General features: G+C 35.5%; 2 long non-coding RNA genes across 2 annotated transcripts in view; one reads left to right on the top strand and one right to left on the bottom strand.

Moving 5' to 3' along the window:
* The window catches only part of LOC134298841 (uncharacterized), a 42,977-nt gene that overhangs the window by 7,548 nt on the left and 18,496 nt on the right, over nucleotides 1-16,933 (bottom strand). The gene's annotated exons all lie outside the window — the stretch shown is intronic.
* Nucleotides 216-8,284, top strand: LOC134298844 (uncharacterized). The gene is made up of 2 exons (XR_010005954.1): nucleotides 216-3,329; nucleotides 5,754-8,284. It is a non-coding gene; the product is annotated as an uncharacterized LOC134298844 (long non-coding RNA).

Here is a 16,933-nt window from a genome sequence, read left to right as displayed (position 1 = left end):
GCTTTTTGTTTTTCTGCATGCCTGCACTTCAGTGTGCTTGTATCAGATGTCTCTTGAATTGCATCCAAGCAAGAATCTTTTCTCCCTCTCCCCCCCCCTTCCCCATTTAAGCAGTAGTAACATTTGAACTGGAGCAAAAACAAAATCGCCCACACATATTCCTTCAGAGAGGAGGATTCAACATGGAGAATGTGAATGATTGGAGTTGAGATGAATTGCTTGTTGGCTTGCTGTAAAACTCATGCTACTGGTTGTTGCTATCTCTAAACGTCATCAATTCTTCATCATGGTAGTGGGGTTTCTGATTTGTTCTTTTTCTTTTATGGCATGATGCACTAGTGAGTGTGAGTATCCATGTCCAAACACAAACTCCAGCATCTATATATGGATTTTAATAGAACAACTGTTTTGAGTCAATTCTGACATTTTATTAACAAAATTTGTTTAGGGGGAGGGGGTTGCTTGCGAATCTGAGAGAGTGTGATGGCCCAAATTCACCCCATAAATTTTCATGGCTGAGCAGAGAACCTTGGTCTTCAGAGTTGCAGTCCAACATTCAAATTGCTACATCATGCTGGCTTTCTGAATACTGTAAACACTTTAAAATTGCAAATCTATCAAATCATATAAAAGAAAAACCACTTATCAAAATAAAGGCTCCTAGTATTAGGTAAAGGTAAAGGTTTTCCCCTGACATTAAGTCCAATTGTGTCCAACAATTGGTTGGTGCTCATCTCCATTTCTAAGCCAAAGAGCCGGCGTTGTCCATAGACGCCTTCAAGGTCATGTGGCTGGCATGATTGCATGGAGCACCTAGTATTATCTGATGCTAATTACTTAGATAATAAGTTCAGCATTTTTAATAATAAAGAATTTTGAGGCAAAGTTGTCCTGCAACATTAAGTATTAAATGTGTACAACAAGGGCTGGTCCTACCATTAGGTACAATGAGGCAGATGCTTCAAGCAGCAATTTTGTGGTATAGTGAAATGGCAGTCCATTGCTGATTGTACATTCACTGTTAGGGGCTTCTGGGTTTCTTTTCCTCAGATTCTAAAACTGAATGAATCACCTTGGATAATCAGTCTATCAAAATGTCTTAAATTTTCCACCAACACAGCATATATGCCAGAGTTTCAATTCGATTATTGAAAAAAATTTAAACAGCTACCAATTAGGGCTCTTTAGCATTGCTGAAACCCATAACATTCCAAACAGTCCAATGGTGGAGGCCTGTTAAAACATCTGGCCATTTTGTAGAGCATCCATTCTCCAGAGGAACCCTAAAATGAGTGGCATAACAAATAGTGAAATTAAGTGGGTTGAGTAATAATTGGTTGGTAATGTTTCCTTTTTTTAAAAAAGAACAACTTTTCTTGCTAGACATACTCAGTCCATCAGTTAAGTGTATATGAAGAACCACATTGTTTTGGGACCATGGTGAGAATATATATGGAATAGCATCTTTCCATTGAAAGAGCCAGATTTCAGCCACATATCTTGTAACATAACAAGGCTAGTTTGATATAAGGATCTTCTTTAATATGATGTAATGTGTCTAAGTTTTAGAGACATCTCCAGGGAACATGCAAACTAAAAGTCTTTTAAGTGAAATGGAAAAGCAGACTCCACAAAGAAAATATCATGAAAATGCCCCATACTAGGGAAAAGCATTACTATGTTTGTGCACATCGTAGTTGCACATACTCATTTCAATGGATCCTGTATGAGAGATTTGCCCAGGGGATTATGCCCAGGGTTATTAAATCTGTCCTTTGTTAGCCTCTGCTGCGAGAATGCAAAATAAACTCTCTGTCTGATCAAGAAGGAAAGTATCCAAATGGAAGTTTTACTGTTCATCATGCAGTACACATTGCCCTCCAATATTGTTTAAACCACAGGATTTCTTCACTCACTAGTAACAGACATCAGAAAAAAGACAATGGAGATGTAATAATGAAAAGAAAAATAGCAAAGTCTTTAATCACAGCTGCACATGCAGCATTGGTATTCCTAGAATGTTTTAGAATAGATATGTACATTTTTTCTGCCCATCAAACACTTAATAAAAGATGGCTCCTCTAGGCAATTTGCAAACTATAGTATCATCTAGATATATGTCAGTGTAAATCAAGAACCTTCCATTCACAGTTTTTTCTAAACAAGTACAGCATAATCTTTCCTACCCTTGTTTTTGTCAAAGCCTCATAAATCTATCACAGTGTGCTGTCTTCTTAGAATGCAGCCAAAATCACAAATATTTTAAAGGTATGGAAAAAATACACATTCAGCAAGACAATCATCGTAGGAGGAGCAGGTAATTTTCACCACCTGAGTTATATATTTCACTGTAACATGACTTTAATAGACATCAACTAATCATGTTTAAAGTCTAACTCTTTATTTTTTTTCTGTTTGCCCTTAAACTATTCTTTTAGCTGACCTTAATATATATGTAAAAATACACAAGACTTTCCTATAAATTGCTACCTATGAGTACCCTCTACCCTGGATATTTAGGATAGGATTAGTTGGACAAGACATAACTATTATTTTGTCAGTTTTAAGATGCCACTCACTAATTTCTTTAGATTTTAGCCATCTAGTTTATCAGCTAAATAAAACACCAGCAAAGCATGTTTCGGGTCTTTTGAAATCTTTCTGTAGTCTCTCTTTGAGTTTTAATCTCTTTAATTCTAAGAGTATATAAAGAATTTAGAATATGAGGTATCACCTTCTCTTGGATGTATAGTTTATAGTTCTGTATTTATTGAATTCATCCATGGGTTCCCTTAGGATGTGAAATGTATGGAAATATATGTGCATTACTAAAGAAAGGCCTAAATTTATTCTTTCCCCACATCATGCTCTTCTTTGCAGTCGAGGTTTTTAATTCAACACAGAGCTAGAATGAGATGGAGCCAATTTCTTGGTCTATATGTGTGACAAATGCTAAAAGTGGCACTAGATTAACAAATTAGTTGAAGTGTAGATCTTATAAGATTTTTTTTAGAAAAAACTTTGTCTCTTTGATAAAGAAACATGCTTTACTTGCAATTATGCCTTCTTTACATATGTGTAGAATGTGAGGATCTTATATTTTCTACTAACATGAAAAGGTGATGTGTGGAAAAATAGTAACCCGAAATAATATTGGGTTGGTGAATTATAGAAATAATATTGTAATTGAGTACTGCTTGTCTTGATTGCTTTAAGTTTCAGTGCTCAATGCTTTGTTTTGTTTTGTTTGTAGGTATTTATGATGAAGAAGATGATAGGGATGGGTGAGCTACCTAAAACGAAAGCACGTGTCTGTGCTGGTGAAGGAGGTGGAGAAGAAATCATGACGATATACAAACATACAGAAACAGAGTAGAGAAGCATGTGCCTTTATAAAAAGTTATTGTAATGGTGGCTCAGAACAAAAGGGATAGAACTTGACCTTTTGAACTGACATAGTAATCACCTACTTGATATAATCCAGATCTAACACCAAAAAATAGAAATGTCCGTGACAACAGAATCATTCACACTACAAATTCTTTTGGTTGTAAATGGGAATACTTTACATATGTACATATTAATTTTCTGTTTATATTGATGCATTTTACATGTCCTTGTTTTTAAGATCATCATTTCGATCAGAAAGTTTTTTCAGCATATGCTTTGGGATTACCTCATCCATGCTGTTTTTAGAAGCGTGCCATAGCTCACCTGTTTTACTTTTGCCTAAATTACACAAAATTAATAGCATTCTTTACTGTGTATATTCTTACTTTCTAAATCCTAACATGATACTCATGTTTAAAATTCAACTGGAGCCATATTCAGGTTGTGTGTCTCAGTCACCCAATCTCGCCTTCACATATCTGTTCATGTTGACAGACTATGTCATAATACATCAACACAAAAATCAGCACAGAAGAAGAAAAAATTCATCACCTGACAGCAATGGGAAAACTGATTTCTACTATTAAATTAGTAGAAATGTACCATTATACCAGTATCAATGAGGACACTAGGGTTAAAATGGTCCACAGTGTTACAATTATGCAAGAGAATCCATTTTGTCTGTCTGAGATAATATTTACATGTAAAAATGAAAGGGCCAGGAGCCAAGGATCAGCACTGGAAGATACAGAAACAATTTCCACCCCGTGTCTACTATGCTTGCAAAACATTCATTTCCCTAAAAGAAACGAAGGCCAGGACTTCAATCTCACAAATTTCTTTGTGTTTTACTAGTTCAGAAAGATTCTGATCTTGAAAGGCTTTGACGTTGGCAACTCCTTCAAAACTTAAGCAGAGTCTAAACAGATACCCTAATTCCACCCAAAATCCCCTCTTTCTTATTGGCAGAGATAAGAGTTTTTAATATACTATCCTGAGCCTTGGTGTTTCAGCAGGAATTTAACAATACCTGGAATAAATAATGTCTTTTGCAGCCTGGGGCAACAGCTGCCACTTACGCATTAATTCTGCCCCTGTTTGAACACTCTCCAGAATATGCACTTCTCTTTTGTCTGTTATCCTAGAGTTGTGTTATTCCCAAATATTGACATCATCTACTTTTATCAGTACTAACTGCTCCGAAGCTTCCTGGTCTCATGCTCAGCTCTATTTCTTTCTATTGATTATCCTCCTCACTCCAGCAGGTACCTAGCCGAAGATGCTGTCTTGAGAAACAGCTTCCAATGACTTTATACGCACAATTTACACGGAATTGTTTAAAGAAGATATTAGCCTCAATCCAAATCGGTGAACCTCGTTTAGTCAATACAGCACAATTCAGCTGTTGGCACCCTGTCACATGTTAGTCTTTAAAGTCAACTACCCTACCCAATCTGCGCATTAGCCATAGTATTTAGTTTCATATTAAAATGAGGCGAGCTTTTATTTTGTTTTTTACTTGACTTTTGGTTTAAATCTCCTCCGTACCCTTTTTACATCACCTCACTGAGCCATATGATAGTAATATAATTTTAAGTATAAAAACCTGAGATTAAATGCTTGATTTTTGACAGTGTCCTTAAATATAATAAATTCAAAGGGAAATACTGTTAGGTTAAAATGGAGTGTTTTTCATTAAGTCCAATCAAATGGTAGACAACAAAGGATCTTTTATTTGAGAATATGAAGTGAAAATGAAAACCAGAAAACCTTTAGTAAGAAAAGGTCCGGCTAAATTATGTTGTAAGGAGCTCTCCAGAGTGAACCTTGTTGTTTCGCTAAAAGTGAATTAAACTAAGATGCATTATAGAGGGAATACTATACCAGCAGGCAAGCCTTAGTGTTTCGTGAAAATGAATATAAGGCCCCAAATTCATTCAGCTCAGAGGGGGGAAATGTAAAGGTTATATATGAAAATAAATACTGCAGCATCATGCCTGCTCCATTTTAACAAGGACAAGGCTTGGAGATGAACATATCCACTCTTCTGTCTCAAAGCTATTGTGAGTTCAGCCCACAACTCACTCTTTTATTTGTCAAAGTACTCCTGCATGAACATAGCATTACACAAAATATTGTTGCAATTATCTAAAAATAATTGTCCCATGTGTTCTCAGATTATATATTGTTGTAACACATGTGGAATTTTTAAGCATTTCTGCTGGAATCAAAGCTTTGGAAAGAAACTGCACTACATTTAATGGCTCATTTTTACTGACTTGGAGAATCATCTGAACAGGAATGAAAAAGTGTTACTATTATAGTTTTGAAATATAAATGCATCTTATGTCCTTTATTTATAGGGGGATCCTACACATCTTCTGCTCGGTGCAATATTTTAAAAAGAAAAGACCCATGTGCGTAAGGTGTCAAAATTACAAGTCTGATCTATTTTCAATGAAGGATGAAGAATTTCAGAATCTGGAGAACAAAGAAAATGAACTCTTTGAGCCGAATGGAAACTGGTTTAGATATTGATTTTGAAATATGTTACAGTTTGTCTTTTTTGATAATCTATTTGGCATTCTAAGTTATGAACACAGCAATTCCCAGGAATATTTCTTTAAATTGTCTACATGTGTGTGCACACTCGCACACTCATGGAACACACACCTGGCAAATGTGTGGGGTTTTTTTTAATATAAAAGATGCATTTTAAAGAGGCTGTTTCTTCTTGCTCTTCTTCTAAAGATCTCAAAAAGAAGATACAATTCTAGACCCCAGGTAGCAGAGACATGCTGAAAGATGACCAGCCTAGCCTTTACACACAGATACACACACACACACATTTCTCGCTTCCTGACACCCGGAGAATAGCCTTATCCCTTCTCGAAGATTTCATTGAGAACAATTCACATAGGAAAGGGGAAAGTATGCAGGCAGGACTGAAATAACTGGATATTCAAGCAGCAAAAAAGACAGGTGTGGTTTGGGAATTTCTTGTCCTTGTGGCAGCTGTTATTCATGTCTATGTTACCTTAATAGGCTGATTTTTTACTTTTAATTAATTAAATAATATATTTTATTATACATATAAAACTGGAAGCAGACATCTTACATGAATTATTCTGTCCAATCCTGGAGGTAGCTCAGTTTCGTCATATATTTATACGTTTACTTATTTGCAGGGCAAGGAGGAGCATACTAGTATGTTCTTCAATATATTATGTTAATTTGCATGCTCTATATCTAGCAAATGCTGCTTCAATTACAAGTTTATATGTCATTTTAAATACTATAAGTTGTGTTTGTTCTGTTGAGTCCATAATATTGCAAATCCAGATAAAGTTCTGTAATTTTGATCGTGCTGCTCTCATAACAGCAAAAGCAACCTAAAGCACACAGTCCAATAATAATCATAATTATGATTTGTTTGTTTTTGCTAAATTCCTACTGTCAACTCAAGAGTTAAGATGCAAGCTTCCATTCAATTGTATTTAAATCTGATTAACTGTGGCTGGATCATTATCATAATAATGCCAATGACGCTGTATGTTTGATGTGCTATATGAAACTGCATTTTGGAAAACCATAAATGTGTATAAACAATTACACACAATTATGCACAGTATCAGCAGATACTGGCCTTGCATAAGTAGAAGACATTGGCCTATAACTTTATGTATGTAAGATTAATATTTTTGAAATGATTAAAATTGTCTATCAATTTTATCGTGCCTTTTTTATGAAATGGTAGAACATACAAAAATGTTATTCTGCATTTGATACCTTTTAAAGCAACATCAGGTTATGTTTGACATGCTGCAATTAATCTTTATGGGTGTGATAGTGCTTTAAAAGTAGAAAACTGGAGTCTGAAGCTTTTTAAATACTATTGGTGGCAATATGAGCAGCTTCTTTTCAAGCAATCAAAAGATAAATTCATTTTCTTTATAAATCTATATGATCTCCATAAAATTGAATGTTCCTAAGGACAATTGTCTCAAAATAAGGTGTTTTTCAAGAAAAAAAACTATGAATAAACTAAGAACTAATTTACCTTGCTTTCCTGTTTAATATAAAATGCCATATATATTTGAAGGAAGAAAATTGCTTAAATTTAGGGAAGATTTGCCTCAGCAACTCTAGCATTATCAAAATACTATTATCTGGGTCATTTATTAGCATGGTGCTGTTAGTTCTCCTAGTTTATTGAATTTTGAGAAAGGAGACTTGATTTTATTAAAACTTGCAAATTTTATATCAGGTAAGGGGTATTTATGATGTCAACATGTGCCAGTCAGTATTAGTGTTTCAAATCCCCTAAGAAAAGACAGAGGTGTGTCTAAACTTGCTTGCTAATATGGCCAACTTCTAGAAAACCATATTATTAAATACCATTTATGTCCTCAAGGTAAGCATCAACTGAGAAAAATATCATATTGTTTATGATCTATCTAAAGCCAAATTAGATATAAAACAGTCTAAATGGTTTCCTGCTCTGTTTAAGCAGTCTCCATAGATGTTCATACAGTGCACTGAATAGGGCGAAGCTATTAAAGGAACTGTAATTGCCTTCCTGAAGTAATAATATATCTGATACAAATGTCAATATAACCCTCAAGAATTCACAAGTTCTGTTCCAAGTGTAGTGATTTGGTTTTACAGCATGGCCATACACATGTTTACTTAGGAGAAAGTTTCCTTCATTTCAATTGTACTTGCTGATTGGCAGGATATGTATTTAGGATTGTATCTGTAGGATATTTTATACATGTGTAAATATTTGCCCTTACTGCATATGAGATATCATATTCTTCTGTTTTTCTTAATGTGTATGTGCATAAAAATAGAAGAAATGGAAAGGCACGTGACAATTAAAGAATTTCACAGAGTTGTGCTCATTTTTCACCCAGAGAATGAATTATATGAATAGCCAAATTCTATCCATGTTTACATGGGCATACAATTTAGAGTGGTCAAAGGGGCTTTCACCCAGGTTAGTGTGCATAGGATTGCAGTCAAAAGGAATATTGGATGTTACGATCTTAATGATTTAAGGTTTGCATGTTGAAGGAGAATGCATTATTTTACTATATAGGAGATCCCAATCATGATTACTGAAATGAGTAAAAGGAGCCTCTAAGTTCTACGCAGTCATGCTGACCATATGACCTAGGAGATGTCTACAGACAACACCAGCTCTTTGGCTTAGAAATGGAGATGAGCACCAACCCCCTCATCTTAGTTTGAGATGTGTTGTATTGTATTGTGTGTTTTAAATGGACAGATTTCTTTGTTATGTCTCCAAATCATGGTTTGTCAGTATTAGTCAGTATTAGGCCACTATAAACAATCTCACATGGAAATAAACAGTGGCATGAGGAGCAAAAATGGTTGTCCATGGTGAGAATAGAAACTACTTCTCCATGGATGCACCGCTTACAACCCCTCTGTAATCAATAACAATCAGCTGAGTAGCTAAAATGCAAAAAGGAATTTTGGTAAAACATTAAATCCTGCATTTTGTATTAGGGCTCACACACCAAAAACTATATGCAAGTTTACAATTTTCACTAACGGGAGATAAGAAGCCGTGATGGCGCAGTGGGTTAAACCCTTGTGCTGGCTGAACTGTTGACCTGAAGGCTGGGTTGCTGACCTGAAGGTTGCTGGTTCAAATTTGCGAGACGGGGTGAGCTCCTGTCTGCCAGCTATACCTTGCAGGGACATGACAGAAGTCTCCCAGCAGGATGGTAACACATCTGGGCATCCACTGGGCAATATTTCTGTAGACAGCCAATTCTCTCACACCAGAAGTGACTTTCAGTATGTTCTTAAGTCACTTCTGACACTATTTTAAAAAAAACTAACAGGAGAAATGCTCTGGCTCTGCCCATAGCTCTAATGTTTTGATACTTGTGCTTATACTGAAGTGACTGATAAAAAGGGGATGGGGGAATTAATATTTGAAAAATTTGGCTTTAAGAATCACAGAAAAATATAGATACAGTAGAGTCTCACTTATCCAACATAAACGGGCCAGTAGAACGTTGGATAAGTGAATGCGTTGGATAATAAGGAGGAATTAAGGAAAAGCCTATTAAACATCAAATTAGGTTATGATTTTACAAATTAAGCACCAAAACATCATGTTATACAACAAATTTGACAAAAAACGTAGTTCAATACGCAGTAATGCTATGTAGTAATTACTGTATTTACGAATTTAGCACCAAAATATCACAATGTATTGAAAATATTGACTACAAAAATGCATTGGATAATCCAGAATGTTGGATAAGCAAGTGTTGGATAAGTGAGACTCTACTGTATACACTGCCAGTTTTTCACCTGTTGACAACTATCACATGATACTTTGGTCATTTGAAATGTACATCATGTGTTGACTCTTCATGACAGCTATATCAACATGCACAAGGAGTACCTATCAACAGGATGAAAGCCTGCATTGAATGGGCTCAGCATCTCAGTCCAACCCAAACAAATAGCAGTCAAGCAAATGTTTAAGCACATAAATATTGATGTTACTGGTTTTTGAAGTAGAAATTTTAAAATATCTGAATAAATTGTGGTGCTGTTTGGACTGCCTTTTTAAAAAATGTTTCAAGAAGAAGGCAAAAACAAGAAAGTATCTTGCTAAGGTCCAAGATCAAAATTCACTGAAACAATAAAATTCTCTTCAGATGTAGTTTTCTATATATTAGTTGCTTTAATATTTTAGAGCCCTTCTACTTTAAGTATAATGTTATGGCACTTCAATTGTTTTGAATCCAATGTCCCAGCTCATATCTCTGCTACTATTTCAAAGCACACATATAGTTTCCATGCTTATATGGCCTCATCTTTCCCTTCAAAGGTAGAGGAAACAATAAATGAGTTTTAGTTTTTGTATTTGTATGAGCTCAAGATATACACAGGACACCTGCACATTGAATTCTGGTAGCTGGCAACAGTGAAGCTGCACCAGATCAACTGGAACATTAGGATTTAAACTCGTATTATACCACTCACTTTGAAAGTACTGAACTGGCTTAATTTCACATAAATGATCTGGGATGAGCCTCAACACTGTGTCACTGAATTGACAAAACCGATAAACCTACCTAATTCCCAAAACAAAAATTATAAGGTGCAAAAGAACTGAGCTTTGAGTGTGTATAAAACAAAATTTCAATATAGGTTGAATATCCCTTATCCAAACTGTTTGGGATCAGATGTGTTTTGGATTTCAGATTCAGAATGCTTGCCTGTATTTGCATATGCATACAAAACGAAATGTCTGGGAAATGGGACCCAAGTCTAAACATAAAATTCATTTACTGGTATGTTTCATACACATAGCTTGAAAGTGATATTACTATTTTTAAATAGTTTCTGCACACTGAACCATCAAAAAGCAAAATTATCAATATCTTAGCTACCCATATGAAGAATTTCAGAGTATTTTGGATTTTGAAATTCAAGAAAAGGGAGCTCAACTTCTATGGGTGTTACAGATCTAGCATTCCTTTCTAGATTCTTAGGAACAAAAGCCCAAGATTCTTGAAATCTATTCCCCCTTTAAAAGACAGTGCACCCCATCAAGAGAATATTACTTCTTGGAGTATACCAGTTATATATACATGGGGTTCCCATATGGTCTCATACCAGAATATTTGGCCAACACCTGCTTAGCATCTTAAATAGAACTCAACATAATGTTCCATAAGTACATTATCTGGAAATCATATCAGCAAACATCCATTAACTAACCATAATTTAAAATATGGCTTGATGCTATCATAGTCTAATTGGAATGCAATTCCACCAAGAAAGAAAAGAAATATGAAAGTGAAAAGCCAAAGCAGCAATTAACACTGTTATTTGGGCTAAATCCAAGTATAAACTTTAGTGCCAACCCTATGTATGCCCTATTAATTTCAACAAGATGTACATGTGGTATCCTTGCCTGGGTTTGAGATTTTATATAATAACTGGTGAAACACTGGCAATATTGTAATTTTACACACTTTCCCATTCCAAACCAAACAAATCTGAATCCTGAACAATTAAGTTATGCACTTTCATTACATTTATAATAATACAAACAAACCTATTAAAGTAGATGGACTTTAATTAAGAGCAAGTCCTGCTTTTCAAAAACATTTCAATTTGATCAAAAAGCAATTTAGAATTACTCAAAATATTGGACAACACAAACCACTTATAATGGTATCACATATAATTGAAAGCTATCTTTTCTTGATATTTTAATTCTGACCTAATGCTAATGCTTAAGAAAGGACACCACCACTGCACTAGTCAAAAATGAAAAATTGTTTTGCTCTTACAGGAACAATGCAGGAATGCTGACAGATGCAAAGACAAATGTTGAGTTCACTATAGTACCCGTATTCATTTCCTTAGATACTCCTTTCAAGTCAATGTGGGCCAAATGGGAGAAAAGTATGGCAGGAGAGTATGATTTGCCCAATGGGTCAGCCAAAGTGTTTTGTGGCCAAGCGGGGATTCGAACACTGGTCTCTAGAGTCATAGATCAATGTTTAAATCACTACACCATGTTAACTCCCATATGGAGTTAGCAAGGTAGATTTTACACAATAATTTAAAGACATAGACCACTTTAAAATATAAGTAAAGTTAAATTTTTAAAAGCAATGGGAAGAGGTAGATAATATACTGGAATGTGACAACAAAGGAGAAGAAAAAATGGAAAGGAAAGCCACAGAACATTTTGTGGACATGGATGAGGAGTGTATTTCCTTTCTTCAACATATGGGAACAGAAAAGAAGCTGGTGCTGGGATATAAGGAGGGTGCCATGTAGCCAGAATAAATGAAGGGGGGTTACTTTAGTGATATAATTATGGACAGAGGTGAGGGTCCTGAGAAAGATTTTTTCTTTTAAAAAGAGGAAACAATAGTATACATTTTGTGGAAATCCTTTAAAGCTGTTTATTTCTTACAATCACAGGAGCGAGTGTTTTAAAGGTGGACCATAATTGGGGATGGGAAAAGCGGAGATAAAGCTTTTCCTTGATTCTACAAAAATTGTTTGGGCCTAATTATTTTTAAGTATAATTCGGCCAACATCCTCTCATGCTTAGCTGCACTGAGTGACACTATTTGTGCTGCTGAAACTGAGCAGGTTGCTGTCAGTTTAAAAATGACTATAATAAAAGTGACCATGAAGATGGATCTTGTGATTTTGCGTTTCTAATCAGTCATCTGTGAAGAACACTTTTGCTTTGATTCAGCAGACTGGTGACAGCCATGATTGATAGTGCATGAGGATGAAAAAAGGTTATTAACTGTCTTCCTATTAAACTCAATGTATTACCCCTCTAGGTGCATCTCATACTTTAACTTAAAGTACTTACTCAGGTAAGGTCAAGAATGAACTCTATAAACACCATATCTATCCTGCTGTAGATGAACAAGGAACTCCTAATATTAATGTTTTTGAGAGACCCACAATACATAATATTTAAATTCTGTTATCTTTATTATATGGTCTAAAACAAAAAATAATTACTACCTATCCAAAACAGGTAACGTACTAGAAATACAATTTCAGCATATGACATACATAGATGGTCTCACCAATAATAGGACATCAAGCATAAAACATATAATCCAAAACAGACACAGGATGTCAAATTGTTAATAGCCATTGCAGAAAACCAATGAATTCTTTTAAAAATAGAACTCTGTCTGTTGTTAACAAAACATGGAAAATACATTGGTGATAAAGGGGGGGGGGGGGGCTTTTTATATTTTGAAACAATGTTTCTGAGAATTTTTGTTCAATTTACAGTGATGTAAATTGTCCAGTGATGATTTGTACATTACCCTCTTGCCAAATATGAACATAAAAACTACATTCAATTAATTAGATTGTATGTGTCATTTCAAAATATCAAAAACCGACTCATTTTCTAAATGTAATATCTATAAAGTATGTAGTGAGACTTTGAACAAGATAATATATTTGTTTTATAGTTCTACCAATGTCATGAAAAAAGAAAGGCATTGAAAGAAGATATAGCAGATCTGCATATATTTATATATATTATTCATATATGAATTGTTCTACAAAATATATATATCTATGAAACAATTTTATAATTGCAAGTATATGCTTAAATATTCTGATATATATATATATGATTTCAATTACATTTGAATAATTTTGTGGACATTTTACTTGAAAAGTAACAGGGTTTTAAATAAATGAAACTAACTTGTGATATGTGGAGCTCACATTCTTCTCTAACAAATGGTATCATTGATGTAAAAACAACCTGTTACCTCTATTCTACTATAATCAAATAACATCACAGTGTCACCGAAAGGTATCTGTATATTCTTCTATGATTGTCTTTCTGAACATTTCTGCATTTTACAATGATTTTTAATTCAGCAACATATTTCCAACACAGCTTTTATTTAAAATGACATTTTTGCTGTGCTTAACTGTAAAGCAATAATTCTAAGCAATACTCCTTTTAAAAAGAGCTGATTTAATCATTTAGTTTGTAGTTCAAATACTTTGTGATATATACATCTAAAAAAAAAAAACCCCTCCCTGAAACATTACAATGTCTTCCTTTTCACAATAGTGGTACATTTCTGCAACTGAAATACTGCAACTGAAATGAGCATCAAAAATAAATGTATACCATCTAGTAACTACATGGTATCATATTGCTTCAGAAGGAATGTAAAACAACATTCTGCAAGGTCTCTGTTGCTGTACATTTTGTTACCCTCAGGTGTGAATCTGGAAATATGCACAACTTTCTATCTGTAATGTTACTGCTTTTTATCAATTGAAATTCTATCTTAATCCCACAGGAACTAATAACTGGTATGCTTTCATTTAGACAGTTTGAGGGCTGTCTCTGTGGATGCTGGGGAGCAGCAATTTCAGAGTGAGAGGTATTTTAGATACTCGTATTCCAGTACAAATGTTTGTTAAAAAGGTAGTCTCCACTGGACTTCAAATTAAGGATAGGACTGAAGTAGTGTTAGGACGATGAAAGGTTTCTTATTTGAATTCCTTAATATTTCTTTTCATATGTACCTATATCTGCATTGTGAATTATTTCAGCAGAAAGCGAAATAAAAATATATGATTCTTTCTTGGAAAATATATAATGCAAAAAATGCATAGAATTCCACAAAACGCCATTCAAGTTAATATAAAAAATATGACATGCAAGGTGTTCTAGTAATGTAAAAGCATTCTGTGTGGGGGAGAGGAGGAAGATAGTGTAAACTGGGAAAATCAAACCTTATTTGTGAATCTGTTCCAAAGTTATCTTAAGGAAACAGCCTCCGGTTACATCCCTTGATCTAAAGTTCGTCTCTGACAATGTACAAACCTTGCAATGATACTTACATCACAAAACTATTTTTATTTTTAAAGGTCAACTGCATTTGTACCAAAACCAATGAAAATTCTACCATGAAATCTGTGAAAAATTAAATATTATTTCTCCAATCATTTCAAAGAAGTGTTTCACCAATGTCAGAAAAACAACAACATATAGGCCAGTTTAATTTGAAATACCGTGCCTTTATTGTGTATTTTGGAACCTAGAACAGGCCTTGAAAAACCAATGAACTGCACTTGCAGAGGCAATCACATGGCATGTTGTTACTGTCAACCAGTCAAGAATAAGCAAAGACATGATCTCTGGCCATCAGGATTTAAATGACTTGCAGTGCCAGTCACAAACGACTGAAAGTGGTATTATATAAAATGGGTTACAGCTTATCCCACTGCTTTACAGCAGTGCAAACAGTGGCTTGCACAACTGCAGCTGAAATGGGTTTTTATACAGCACTTCTTTGTTTGCCATTTATTTTAAAGCTCTTAACTCTATATTAATTGCCCAAAACGGAGGTGCCTCATTTCGCAGGGTCCTGGAAGAAGCCCCAAGGACTCCCCACAAGGGTCTGGGGCAGGTGGAGTTCCCAGATTGAAAACTGGAAAGTGTTTCTGTAGTTTTAATGGTTATGGAGAAGAGGGAATTTCAGCAGCTGCTGCTTGTCATGCAATATGGGGACAAGCAATCTTCAAGTCACCTGTCAGTTTATGGTGTCCCCAAAAATTGCATAGGATTTTCTTAGGCAAGAAATATATCAGGAAGTGGTTTTGCCAGTTTCTTCCTCTGAATTATAGCCTATACCCTCCAGCATTTCACAGATGAAAGCTAGGACAAGTGCGAGCAAAAAAAAAAAAAAAAAAAAGATCCTCTGAAATATAGCCTAGGGCACCTGACATTTGTTGGTGACCTCCCATCCAAGTACTAATCAGGAATGACCCTACTTAGCTTCTAAGATCAAACAGCATCTAGTGACTTTAGGTATTTGAGCCATTTAATGCAACTAATACATGTTCAGAAACCCTCTCCAGTTATCTCTGTCAGCGCCACTATTTCTCCCACAGCTGTTCCTGGGATGAACAGGAGCTCTGCCAGTTCACAATTAGGGTCCAGTAGCAACAAGGCAGTCACAGGAGGAATTGTGATGAAATCTGGAGTGGATTTGCAACTCTGCAATGTGGGATTCCACAGCTGTAAGTTCTCTGCAAACAGGGCTACAAAGAGTAAAGTAACTTGATTCTAAAGTGACACTGTCGGAGGCTTTACTAGTTTTGTATAGTTGGTTAGAGAGTGATGTTGAGGTGTGTGCCCTGCATGGATTGTACTGGGTCATCTTGTTGCTGTTAGGTACAGTCCAGGGAAGGAATATCCCAACGCCAGTAATAAGGGGAGATTCAATTTCCAGTCCACTTGGTTTTTGTATGTAGAATTTGGGACCAGATGCTGGGGCAGAAGGACTTGTAGTAGTCTCAGAACTGTGCAAGGACCACTGGCATGAGATTTGTTGAACAATCACTCCTTCCCTGGGGACTATTACTCTCTAATTATTCTCAAGTAAATTAATACAACATAAAAAGCAATCTGAATACAAATCCATCTGCTTATGTATTGTATGGATCACATCCTTTGTTGGCTTTTAGTTCAGGTCATTCAAGGTAAGATGTAACAACCCAAAACTTTCTTCTCTTTTATACTTAAACACAAAACTTGTTTTACTCAAAGGTAAAACCCTTTGGCTGGAATCCTGTTGACAGAATATGCCCATTGAATCAGGTGTTGTGTGGAGGGTGAGCAGATAGGTAAATCCAATTGATTGAATGATTCAGCTGTAGTCTGGGCTAACAATAAGCTTTAGGGGTTTTTTTTCCATGTCAGGAGTGACTTGAGAAACTGCAAGTCGTTTCTGGAGTGAGAGAACTGGCCGTCTGCAAGGACATTACCCAGGGGACACCCGGATGTTTTGATGTTTTACCATCCTTGTGGGAGGCTTCTCTCATGTCCCCGCATGGAGCTGGGGCTGATAGAGGGAGCTCATCCGCGCTCTCTCCGGGTGCGATTCGAACCTGGTAGCTTGCAGCTCAGCAGCCCAACCTTCAAGTCACAAGGCTTTAACCCACTACTCCACTG

The sequence above is a fragment of the Anolis carolinensis genome, chromosome 4, assembly GCF_035594765.1.
Source record: "Anolis carolinensis isolate JA03-04 chromosome 4, rAnoCar3.1.pri, whole genome shotgun sequence".
NCBI lineage: Eukaryota > Metazoa > Chordata > Lepidosauria > Squamata > Dactyloidae > Anolis > Anolis carolinensis.
Note: the sequence above shows the minus strand (reverse complement) of the source record. Positions and strands in the feature narration are given on the sequence as shown.